A 13,012-nucleotide genomic window follows, 5' to 3' on the forward strand; every position below is an offset into this window, starting at 1 on the left:
GCGTTCTTAGAACATTCTTACAACGCTCCTAAGAAGTTCTTAGCACTTAAGAGCTTCTTAACAATTTTGGGAAACCCGGCCAATGTCATTTTGGAAATGTCTAATTGCCGAGTTCTCTTTCAGTCTTCCTCAGCAGGTGGATGATGCACACACGTTGGCACAGATGCATATACCCATTCCCTGCCTGGTACTGTCTGACACGACGCACCCCATCTAATAACTGTCATTACTATGGGCGCGATATTACCAAACTCAATTAAGTAGACACACAGCCATAACTCTGTGGAAGGGATGACAGCATGATGCAAGTATGCACTGACAGGTATCAGAGAGTATGTAGTTTAAAAGTCTCACCGGTCGTTATTTATAAGTCATCGCATCTTTCTGTGACTGGTGGGCATAAATCTCACATTGAAAAGCACTTATTTCTTTCCAGTGAGTGTATTCTCAATTATGTTGTGGTAATGGCTGAGAATAGCTGGCTTCATTCTAACAGGTTTTCGGAATATAACCAGTGTCTGAGCTTGCTGACATTTGTTCGGGATTGTTCAAAAATAGAGTGCATCTTTCCTCATTGGAGTCCAAGTGTATTACCTCATGGTGACAGAGGACAATTCAGTCATCCATATTTGGTCATGTAAAACCATTAATTAGAGGGATAAATGATGAGAAGAAACCTTGGGAAAACAGCTTGACTAGGGAGTCAAGTCATAAAATGAGACAAAGTATTCATCTTACTGTAATACACAACACACCCTAAACATCTAGTATTGACTCTGAATTTAAATCAGCTTCTGTGAAATATAGACACTGCTGATGTTACTGGTGCCTGAACAGACAGCTACATTTGCAAGCTACCTAATCCCACCACTTGTCTACGATTCACAGGCGTTGTGTCGAAAAACAATGCAGGTCTGTCAGCACTCGTGTGTTTAGCCTCAACACTGGCAAAACTAAAGTCAACAAATGAGCTCGTCTCCTTCGTTCACACCGTTCGGGAGAAACAGCGGGCTAGACAACAGGGCTCACAGGACTCCTGAGCCCGATGAGGAATCACAACATTGCATTCCATGCTGTCACCTCAATCCAGCGTGTAGCGTACCTGCAAGACACAGTTCAAGAAGTTCAAACCTCCCTCTCGCTGACGGAATCCTTCTCAAACACTGCACACTACCCACAAATCACGCCTGAGAACTGCTGGGAAAATAAAAGTTTTCTGTGTGTCTATGAAAGGGAGACGAGTCGTCTATCACATAGGATTCCTTCACTGCAGGCAATTGCATAGAGTTGTGTGTGAGAGATATGTATGTGAAAATAACCTATGTATTCATATACAGAATGTGTACGGTCACACATATTACAGTGCCCTTGCAGTCACACTGTTAGTGCAACCCAGAGCCATATATGGCTCTGGTGCAACCTATTTAGAGTGCCTACAAAAACAGATTAACTATTAAACAAAGATGACATCACCTCAGGTGTGTGCAATGTGCTGACTCTGATGCATGCCAACCATGTGAATGCATACAACCACATGCACCCATGTGATACGGCCTCCTCTGTCTGGGCTAATACAGGGCATGGTGGACCCCTATTCTTCTTCACTCGGGCAACGTCATCCCAACTAGGAGTAACGTAGTCTTTTGGAGTGTCATGAGCTGTAAGCTGTTTGCTGTCAAAACACCAGAGGACAAAACAAGAAGGTTCCCAGGGTTAACCTTCAAGACTAACGTGGAACCTATTCAGAATGGTTTACATAGCAACACTATGCATACCTGACCTCTTCAAATGCTTAAGCATATGATTTTCTTCTAAAGGACATAGTTGTATTGCATGACATCTCCACAAGAGAAGTTAAATCTAACCAAGTTTGACAAGCTATGATCATTGTTACTTTAAGTGAACCGGCTCATTTTATGAACATAATGAACAGAACAGTTTTATGAACAGTTTGATATTTTGTTTTTGAGAGCACCCCATGGATTTTCCCCTACCAGCCAACTGGGCAGCACTTTGTGTGGCTACACTACACAGTGAGTGGACCCAAAATATGCCCAGCGATGGCAGATGTGTCAGCTATGGCCAAGAACAGTCTCTCAGCAATACTACTGTTCATTGTCTCTCTCCTGCTCTGACAAGGCCCAACTACAGTAATGAGATGTTTGCGAGAACTCTTTTTAGGGATTACTTCATACACCTAGCCCAGCCAGGTGTATACTTAACGATCCTTTCCATGGCTGTATCCATGTGAAAACAATATGACACATTATAATAGACAATAAAAAAGAATCAGTTAACACTTTACACTGTGATTTTTCACAAAATGTATCCGTTTAGTCTTCAGGATTAAACTAATTAACGAAAACTGTATTTTGGTTTCTTGAACTTCTGGAGAATCTCTTACGGGACCCTTATGCCCAACAAAGACTTTGCCTTTGAACCAGAAAAGATAGTTCAGTAAGCAAATCCAAGAAGTTATTGCTATCTTTACTGTAAACTAAGCTTGCAGCATTTTGATGGTGTAATGTCATTACAGAAGATTCCACAACAGAGGATCTCATTCCTGATTCTGACCACCCCCCCCCCCCCCACACAAACACCAACCCCATCTATCTTTGTGTGTGTGTGTTTGTGTGTGTGTGTGTGTGTGTGTGTGTGTGTGTGTGTGTGTGTGTGTGTGTGTGTGTGTGTGTGTGTGTGTGTGTGTGTGTGTGTGTGTGTGTGCTGTGTGTGTGTGTGCGCGTGTGTGTGTGTGTGTGTGCACGCGTGCGGTGTGTGTGTTCGCATACCTGACACACTGAGGTCATCAGTGGCACCCAGGAGTACCTGAACACACCTGATCTAGCTAATCATACACATCCATCAGGTGTGTTCTGAGCAGGGACGGGTAGAAGGTGATCCTTGTGCGGTTGAGGGAGAAGGATTTAGTAACCCCATTGTGCTGTGTCTGGCTCACGCTAACCCTGTACAGAGGAGATGGTCTCAAAATGCCGCTCGATGGTGTTTTGAGCCCCCAACGTTGTCTTCAAGGCAGTGCTGCCTGGAAGGCACTAGGGTTAGGCATGGGTTAAGGTTAGGGTTAGGGTTACTGTGCGTTCAGACCAAGACCGTCAAAAGCGTCAAGAGCGCCGGAAATCATTCATTTTCTATGGAGAGTCGGCGTTACCGGCGTCAAAAGCGTTCTGGGCGTGAGCGTGGCTTCATGAGCTTCACGAGCGTCAAAAAAAAGTTGAACATCAGTTAACTTTATGGTAATGAGCTATGACACGGTTCGGCGTCAACTAATCAGAATGTCAAACTCGCAGGATTGCTGCTTGTGGTTTGTTCAAATGTTTCCCGTCATGGCTTTGACGCTTTCGGCGCCGAACTGGGTTGAGCGTCGGGCTATGAGCTTCACCAGCGACTTTGACGCTTTTGACGGTTTTGGTCTGAACGCACAGTTAGGGTTAGGATTAGGTGCCTTTAAGTCGACGGTGGCAGCGCTGCCTGGAAGACGACGTTGGGGACTCAAAACACCATCGAGCTCTCCAAATGCTCTTGACTGCATGTGTGTGTGTCTTCTCTTTTCGACCTCATTGCAACATGTGTGTGTCTTCTCTTTTCGACCTCATTGCAACATGTGTGGCATGTGTCCTGTAACTGCCGCTCCGTGTGTGGACACGCGTTAAAGACCTCCTGGACACGCCAGGACTTGCCCCCTCATTCCAATTTGCGGAATATATGCAGAACGATATTGAGGCATAATTAAAGTGTGGCAGCACAGGTGGAAGAAAATTACGAGTTGTTTCCTACAAAAGGCTTACATCAGAGAGGACAGCGGCTGCATCCTCCTTTGCGCTCGTTTGAAAAAAAAAAAAATGAGAGGAAAAAAAGAAAGACGTGTGAAGAATGCGGTAATAACACCCAAGCAAGCAGAGGGATCTGAGAACTGGGAGCCCACACAAACTCTGAAAACAGTGAATACATCAACAGCGAAGCCGGCTTCCCCACTTAATGTCGGGAAAACTGTAATTTTGGGAGCTGGGAGAGAGAGTAATAGCGGGATTAGGGCAGTAAAGTGTCCATGTCCGTGGCCTGGAGCATGACAAGAAACCGAGAGAAGGGAGAAAAAAGGATAAATATATTCAGTATTATTTTGCTTCAGGTTTGGCCGCGGAGGAAAAGGAAGCCTTTTATTCAGCTTTGAATCTCAGTCACAGTTTAAGAGTCTACCTCACCACACATTACCTTGTGTGTGTGTGTGTGTGTGTGTGTGTGAGTGTGCTCAGAAGAGGTTAATTGGTGCTTTAATCACTGGTGTGTGTTCACCACTTCCACTATGTGGTAGGTTTGCTCTACATGTGCAACAACTCTCCATGAAAACTATGTGGAAAAGATGTGAAAATCAAAATGATCTGCCATTGTGTCAATAAACATACTCTCCTATTCAATCCATGGCTTGGGAGGGGAACTTGTATTCATTAAATTATAATATGACTGAAATAGTTTGCAATTATTTTGCCATGCAATGTTACACAGTCACACACCCATTTTTTTCTTTGGCTGAGGTTAGTGTGAAATTCTCTTTTGTGTGTGTGTGTGTGTGTGTGTGTGTGTGTGTGTGTGTGTGTGTGTGTGTGTGTGTGTGTGTGTGTGTGTGTGTGTGTGTCTGTGTGTCTGTGTGTGTATGTGTATGTGTATGTGTGTCTGTGTGTGTGTCTGTGTGTGTGAGTGGGGGTGTTAGTATGACCCACAGCAGGCAGTGGAATGAATAGCGTGTGTTTGAGGAGTCGTATCTGTACCATAACGGAAAGGCCCCAGCATCCGTGTGCATTTATTAATCACGTGTCATTTTGTCATCGCCCTCCCCTGCCAGCAGCGGCTGTCTGAGACAGGAATGCACTGCATCATCCCTGATGGTCTCAGCGAAAGAAGAAATAAAAACATTTAGCGGCTGTTGTGACAGACGCACTGAGGGCGGCCTTGCACCTCCAACACGCCGATGACAGATCAACTCCGCATCGGTTCAATTAAAACAATTGAGCTACCTCCAAATGACGTCCGCGGTGACACATGCAGCCAAGTCTCTCTTGGGATGATTTCTTTTCACGAGCGAGAAAGCAGGTCAAGTTCACCTGGCGCGATCTGCCTGACTTCCTTTCACAGGATTTATGCTGATTTGGTTGCAGATTCTGTATGACAAGCGCACCTGGTCTTTGTGGATACGTGTCTCATAATCACTCCAGGCATGCTTGTGTAAATCACCATAAGCCAGTGAGAACAATCTACTATCTTAGCAATTATTACAATCATTACCTATTTGTATGAGAATGGGTGTGTGTGTGTGTGTGTAATTCGGCGTGCACACGGTGTAAGTACATGTAAGTTCATGTACTGTGCGTGTGTGTGTGTGTGTGTGTGTGTGTGTGTGTGTGTGTGTGTGTGTGTGTGTGTGTGTGTGTATGTGTGTGTGTGAATGTGTGTGTGTGTGTGTGTGTGTGTGTGTACCTGTGTGAGGGTACTGTATCTATGCGTCCCACAAATTATGTGTGTGTGTGTGTGTGTGTGTACCTGTGTGAAGGTACTGTATGTGCGTCCCACAAATGATGGGTGGGGGTGAGGGGGAAGGGGGGCGGTCAGCCTAGTTCAAGGCCAAGTGTTTGATTTCAGGGCCACAGGCAGGAGACCAGCCCGAATCACACATGACAGCTCTAGCACACAGCCAAAGCTTTCAAGACCCGAAGAGCTTCAAGGGACGTTTTGTTGCCCGGCTGATCTCCCCCTCCCAGTACACACCCCTGGGATTTAAGAGCTCGGGAGAAACCTGATCCTTTTCTTCCTCATGCAGTTACATGACCTCTCAGAGTCTTGCTTACCTGTTCAGGGAGTCTCAACACTATCCAATCCACTGGAAACAAACAAGCAAAGAAACATGCAAGCAAACAAGACAATAACAATGCCGTCACCATGTCAGGATGTCTACACTATATGTCAAAACGTTTTAGGACTATCTTGGATCTGTTTTCTTTCAACATGGCTTACATGACTCATAGGCAAAGCATGAGTTCTTCACATTTGTGCATTATAGACTGTGCTTCCTGTCATATCTGTCTTAATGGACAAAGGCATTGCATAACTGAGATTCTGTCACCATGGGAACTATTTGTTCTGACAGAATTTCCACTGGTGGAAAGAAGCCCACTTTCATTCTTGCCAGGTGGATAGAGAACAGCTGACTTAGGCCCTAATGTGGCCCGGGTCTGGCCCGCATCTGGTGAACCAGGGCCAAATTGGTGCCAGCTTCAGCTGCAGTGTTGGGTTCCATGATGCAAGACTCAAACAGGTTTCCAATACCCCAAATAGGATTGATAGGAAACCTTGATATTTTCCAAGCTCTTCCTGACTGGAAAAAAAAAGGGGAAAGTCTGATTTGTCAATCCTCGGTTCACTGTAAGGTCAGCCTAATAGCACAGTGCGATACAAGTTTTGGAAGCTTGGAGATTAATAGTATAATAACGATGACTGTGAGGCTTAGTCATCTGAACTGGCAGTGTTTGAGTGTGAACTCAAGGCTCGGCGGTGTTCCTTTTTAAGAACAAGTTCGAACAAGTGAGAAGACACAGATTTTACAGTGGGGGGGGGGGGGAGACCTCGGCTAAACCTTCTCTGCCGACGCCATCTTTCATTCTCTTCCCCTCCTCCTTGTTGTTGTTGTTGTTGTGGTCTCGGCCGAGCCGTGTAGAGAGGGGGCCGTTTGTTTTCCTTCGTCTCGTTGTGCAACAGAGTGGCTACGCGGAGCGCTAGCGCACTGAAAACAAGCATTACGGGAACGATATCAGACTAATGATAGGTGTCCCTTGCATGAGGGAGGGAAGCAATCTATCCCCAGGAGACGTGACTCTGGTTAGGGTGGCGAACTTGGCTCTGACCTCGGCCTGCTGTCTGTGCTCCTGATGCACTGACAGCTTTGGCATGGCTCAAAGGAGCAGCCCGGGATCAAGCCCTCTTTGTGAAGCGACGCAGCAACAATTAGACTGTGGCACCCTCTCCTCAGGTTGCAGAGCCCTCGCGTAGTCCCTGCCATGCTGTCTGTCTATTATGAAAATGCATTGTCTGCGCAGGGCTTTCATGCCCAGTCCTCCATATACACGTTGAGCTCTCATAGATGGGACAGGCCTTTCAAAGATGTATCAGATATAAAATGTAAGAGTCACAAGGATTGTCTGAATTAAATGTACTCTATGTCATCTACAAAGCATTGATGCCTGGCACGTCTATTATGCTGCTGGCTCTTTACGTTCAGCATTGAAATGAACATCTTGACATGCATTGCTTGAAGAGGGATCATATGCATAGCTATGGCATGATAGGAGTACAGGCTTTAAGCACCTCAGTGATACATCTGAATGATATTGAGTATAAAAGCTCTTGTGATGGTCAGGATGGACTGTATGAAGTGTTCATTCTTATCTCTCTGCTGATGGCTATTTAGAGAACGTTCACTGGTAACCCTACTGAGTAACATGAATCCCTGGTGTATATCACAGATCCCGAATATTTTAAAGGCATGAGGATGCTCTGCAAAGATGAGGAAAATAGAATGTCCGACCGAATATGTTTTGCAACATTCTGTGTCCTATGGCAGATAGTAATGTTGACATTCTACAACATAGTGTGTTCCAACGGTTTTCAACAGAGTTGAGATGTCATGAACAGGGTGAAATAGGGTGAAAACTTCATCATGTGTGAGCAAAGCAAAGAGTAACAAATATGAAAAAGTTTTTACTTTTGAGACATGATTTGTGAGCAAAAATGTTTTAAATAAATAAATTGAAATACTATATGCAATATATCGTGTAGCTATACTCAACATATCACAAATGCATTAAAAATGTGCAACTTAGTATGGCAACATCAGCAGAGCCCACGAAAACAAATGCACAGAAAATGTATACATCCAAAAAACTATCACTATCACTTCTGAATGCTGGAGATTTCTGCACCTGGTATTGCAGTGAGCCAAGCAAACAAATGTGGCAAGCAAGTTCATATTTCCCAGTCAAAGAAAAATAGCGCCAGTTCCCTCTCAGCCCTATTCTGAGTCGTGCATTTTGCTTTCCCATGGCTACCTCATGTTGCTTGTTGCCGTCCCTCGCTATCATTGTTTAGACAGCTTGAAGCTTCTTCAAGAAGGGAAAGTTGATATTTGGATTGAGGCTTTTCGCCGTGGTCGTTTGCGAGACCCTCTCTTTGCTTTCGCTACTAAGTCCAGGCTTTAATTTAAGCAATGCACTTCCAGTAATGGGGCTGAGGGAAGCAAAAACTTCCTCTGTCTACAAAAAGCTGAAGCAAACACACCTTTCTTTTTCATTTGCTGCCTGTAATGTTGACGTACAGGAGATCTGGATGACCTCTGTGTGTGTGTGTGTGTGTGTGTGTGTGTGTGTGTGTGTGTGTGTGTGTGTGTGTGTGTGTGTGTGTGTGTGTGTGTGTGTGTGTGTGTGTGTGTGTGTGTGTGCGTGCGCGCGTGTGTGATTGTGAATGTGTGTTTCTTTATGGTCTAGATTCCAGTTCATCTAAAACACTGCCAGTTACTCCCTGATGCATACTTTCCCATATCTCTCTCTCTCTCTCTCTCCATCGCTCTCTCTCTCTCTCTGTCTCTCTCTCTCTCTCTCTGGTGGAAGCGGAGTGTCTTTCAATGATGGCTCAGTCTTGCATGTGACACGAGATCAGGCGAGCCCTCATGTAGCCCCTGTGCAGTTCACCGGTGGGTCAGAGGTTTGGGTCGGTGTCATCCCGCGTCTCAGAAAAACACAGCTGCTCGGACACAAGTGATGTCAGATGGGGGGGGGATGCTAATTAAATAACTAATCTCGCAAAGAGCTGACGGATGTGGAATTAAATTATTAGTTAGACAGAGATGCAGAGAAAGCAATGGGAGAGAGGGTGATAGAGAGAGAGAGAGATGGAGAGAAAGAAATGGGGTAAGGGGTGATAGAGAGAGATGGAGAGAGGGATGGGGGAGAGGGGGAAGAGAGAAGAGACAGTAGTCTGACATGTTTTGAAAATATGTACTCCCGCATGCACATGTTTGAAGTGAAAGGAGGCTATACAGCATGTTGCGTGCAGGATGTTTGAAGTGACTGACTTCAGGTGCATGTCTCAGTGGGCATATTTTTTTTTTATCATTAGCTTGTACTTGAACAAGAAAAACAAATCACTCTCTGATTGGCTGTTAGCCTAAAGTACCCTTACTTCAGTTACAAGTCTTTAACATCTGATTAACTAAAAGAAATACATGAATATGATCAAACTGTCTACTGATCTGGAGATTAAAATAATAAAATAAATCATTGATTATGTCGGCATTCTGCATCATAGCCTACCGAAGTTACTCACGCATGGGGCTACAAGTTTACCTGAGGTCTGGAGTAGCCCCATGTGGAAATGCTGTGGCTAGGGCTTCTGTTTCTCCCTGTGTGTGTGTGTGTGTGTACCAGTATGTGTGTCTGTGTACCAGTATGTGTGTTTGTGTACAAATGTGTATTCGTGTGCACGTTTGTGTTTGTGTGTGTGTTTGCGTGTGTGTGTGTGTGTGTCACTGATGATGGAGGTGGGGCGGTATCCATACACACACACACACACACACACACTCAGGTGGACGGAGTAAGTGTAACGCTGCGCTGGAATGCCTGGTGGGGTCCGGGCTATTCCCTATTCAGAAAACAATCACTGCCAGCTAATAAAGGAGGCATTTGTGTGATATGTCAGCGGTTTGTGCGAGGCTTAAAAGAAATGAGATGGTGTGGCAAGATAGCATTCACCACCTCCCCCTGAGGGGAAAGATATACTATTATTATCAGAGGCCATTGTCAGAGCGAGCCCTTTGAAATCAAATGTGTGTGTAGCACTGTCAGCTGATACTTGTGCGATCACCACCGCCATAAATTGCAGTTCCACAGGAACACTGGTCTCCGGTTACAGGTGCAGGACTACCCTTCACTAAACTGACTTGTGTGTGTGTGTGTGTGTGTGTGTGTGTGTGTGTGTGTGTGTGTGTGTGTGTGTGTGTGTGTGTGTGTGTGTGTGTGTGTTGATGTGTATTCTGGATACAGAGAAAGAAAGAGAGAGAAAAGGAAAATGAGAGAGAGAGAGAGAGAGAGAGAGTTCGGTCATCCTTATTCCATGAAGCACAAAGCCGTGTACACTTTTCAGTTTGTGACTTACATGTCTTGACAAAGTATTCGCTTCCTTGTGTCATGACAATCCGAGTGCATTTCCCTGGAGCCCTCTTCATATGTTGACTATGTTCAGCTGCATTCACCATTCACTTTAAATCACATGGTAGATGTGGCCTAACAGCCAGGGTTCAGTATGGACACAGTTAACCTCTAATTATGTCTGTTTGTAATAGGGAAGGTCCCATTTTATAGTCATCACCTATAGCTATATAACACCTGTACAGGGAGGACACCTTTGTTAGCCTCCCATCAACCCCCACCCCCTCCTCTCTCTGAGACACACACACACATACACACACATACACACATACACACACACACACACACACACACACACACACACACTGACTCACACAAATACATACACACACACACACACAGACACCCGCCGCCTATCTCGTCACCAAGTCGTAAGACCAGTTCCTACACGAAGGTTTTTATTTGTACATCGTGACAACATGGAAACACACTAGTTGTGTTGCTTTAATTTCTCTGTGGTATGTCCTTAAGCTACAGACTTATTAAACCCATTTATCATTCTACCAGTCCCTTCAAACGTTTGTCGACGCGGTGGCAGCCTTGGGCTTGCACCAAAGCAACATGTGGTTTTAAGCAATCCGCTTTTGTGGAAACCCCAGTTTAAAAAACGGCCTTTTGTGCGACGCATTGTCGGATAAATTACATTTCAAGTGCACGGCAGCATGCAGAGCCATGGAGCAGAACACTCCTCAGTGGCGCACTGGCCCCATTACACCTTTCCCACATGCACCGCGTGCACACCGAACGCTGCAAACGGCAGACGTGATCTCCCGGGGATGAAAAAAAAAGAGAAAAAAAACTCCCCACAATGAGCGGCATCTCAGCGGCATCTTGGGATTGATTCAGTGGCTCGGCACAAACAAGCGTGGATTTACTGTGGCAGCGAGTGGCAGGGCTGTCGGGTCTGGAGAGAGAGAGAGAGAAACGGGCTTAATTGTCCTCGCCTCTTGTTTATCATTTCCAGAGGGAAGATGGGTTGATTTTCTATTGAAGCCTTTTGCCCCCTCGTAGATCACACGTGGTGCCTCGACTGCCTCCCGACCCGTATCATAACTCAACTACTGAAACGTTAACATCTGTAGCTCAGTTAAGTGGAAATGAACTAATGACCTCATCATTCTGCTGATACAATTAAGGTTTTTGGCAGACGAGTGGACATACTTGCAAACTAAGTCATGCTTTCCTTGGGAACTATCTTCCACACATCCGTACATTGTGAAGATGAGATGTATGTAACTCAAACACCCTCTCACAATGACCTAAGACAGTCTGTGCCCAATTTAATTTCATTGTGCCAGAACAACATAATCCTCTTGATTGGCAGTCACACTTCTAGATGTATAGCACAGCATAGACGCCTGTTATTCTCTTATATAAAAACATACTTTATCGTATGTTTTACACTTCTGTTGAGCAGACAGCATTTAACAAGCTTATTAAGCAATCCTAACTGAAGAGTTTATCATCAGGTGAACACGCCAAACATCCGCAGGGCGGTTGAGTAAAGCCGTCTCAACCAAAACATGTTTATAGATTCTATATGAAGACTCTGCTCTGCGCCGCCATTGGACACTTTGACTTAATCTGCTTACGGCAGAGCGGCATTCAGGCCCCTGACAATGAAGCTTAGAGAGAGAAAAACGGAGGCCGAGTCGCGGCACAATGCTGTCAAGATGCTAAACAGCACGGCCCTGTTGGGTTAGGCCCCCAGGAGCGGCGGGGAGAGCGGCGTGGAGGTGGCCATCATTTTTCAGATGGCCAGGGCCTCGCTCGGAGCCGTGATAAAGCTGCCTGTCACATTTTTCTCCCTGGCTACAGCGGAGTCCATTCACTGCAAGTGTCAGTTGCCCACCCCTACTCCACCACCCCCAATACACACACAGACACACACACACACACACACAGAAAAAAGAGCCACAGAAGTACCCTTTTCCGGGCCTTGTTTGCATTCAAATGTGACCCCCCCCCCCAACACACACACACAGACACACACACAGACACACACACAAACACACACACTCACGCTCACACACACACACACACACAGGCACACACACACACACACAGACACACACACACACACACACACACACACACACACACACACAGACACACACACACACACACACTCACACTCACACTCACACTCACTCACACACACACACACACACACACAGACACACACACACACACACACACACACACACACACACACACACACACACACACACACAAACCCCACCCTCCAAGAAAAGGTGACTTTACTCAGCAGCTGCCCGGAAAACCGGATTAGGTCACACAGTGACAGAGTGTTTCCCCCTGGGCTGTGCCCCTGTGGAGGCCTGTGGCGCAGAAGCCCTGTGGAGAAGCCTGAGAGAAAGAGACAGACAGATAGACAGAGAGAGAGAGCGAGAGAAAGAGAGAGAAAGAGAGAGTGAGCGAGTGAGACAGACAGAGAGAGAGAGAGAGAGAGTTTGCAAGGGAGAAAGAGAGAGTGTGTGCAAAGGAGAGAGAAAGAAAGAAAGGTAGAGCAGAGAGAGAGAGAGAGAGAGAGAGAGAGAGAGGAAAAGGGTAGGCCTCTTTGGTAAGCTCCTGAGTGTGTGTGACCATACTAAGGGGACTTGCCATCCCTTTCAGAGCCGGTGGCGAGCGGCCAGCCAGGGTGACCTGCTCTTAGCGGAGGTTATTCAGCGCTGCGGAATCCATAATGAGGCTCCCCTTACCGCCGCTCACCCCCCAACTCCTGCGTT

This window comes from Sardina pilchardus, chromosome 9 (assembly GCF_963854185.1).
Source record: "Sardina pilchardus chromosome 9, fSarPil1.1, whole genome shotgun sequence".
NCBI lineage: Eukaryota > Metazoa > Chordata > Actinopteri > Clupeiformes > Clupeidae > Sardina > Sardina pilchardus.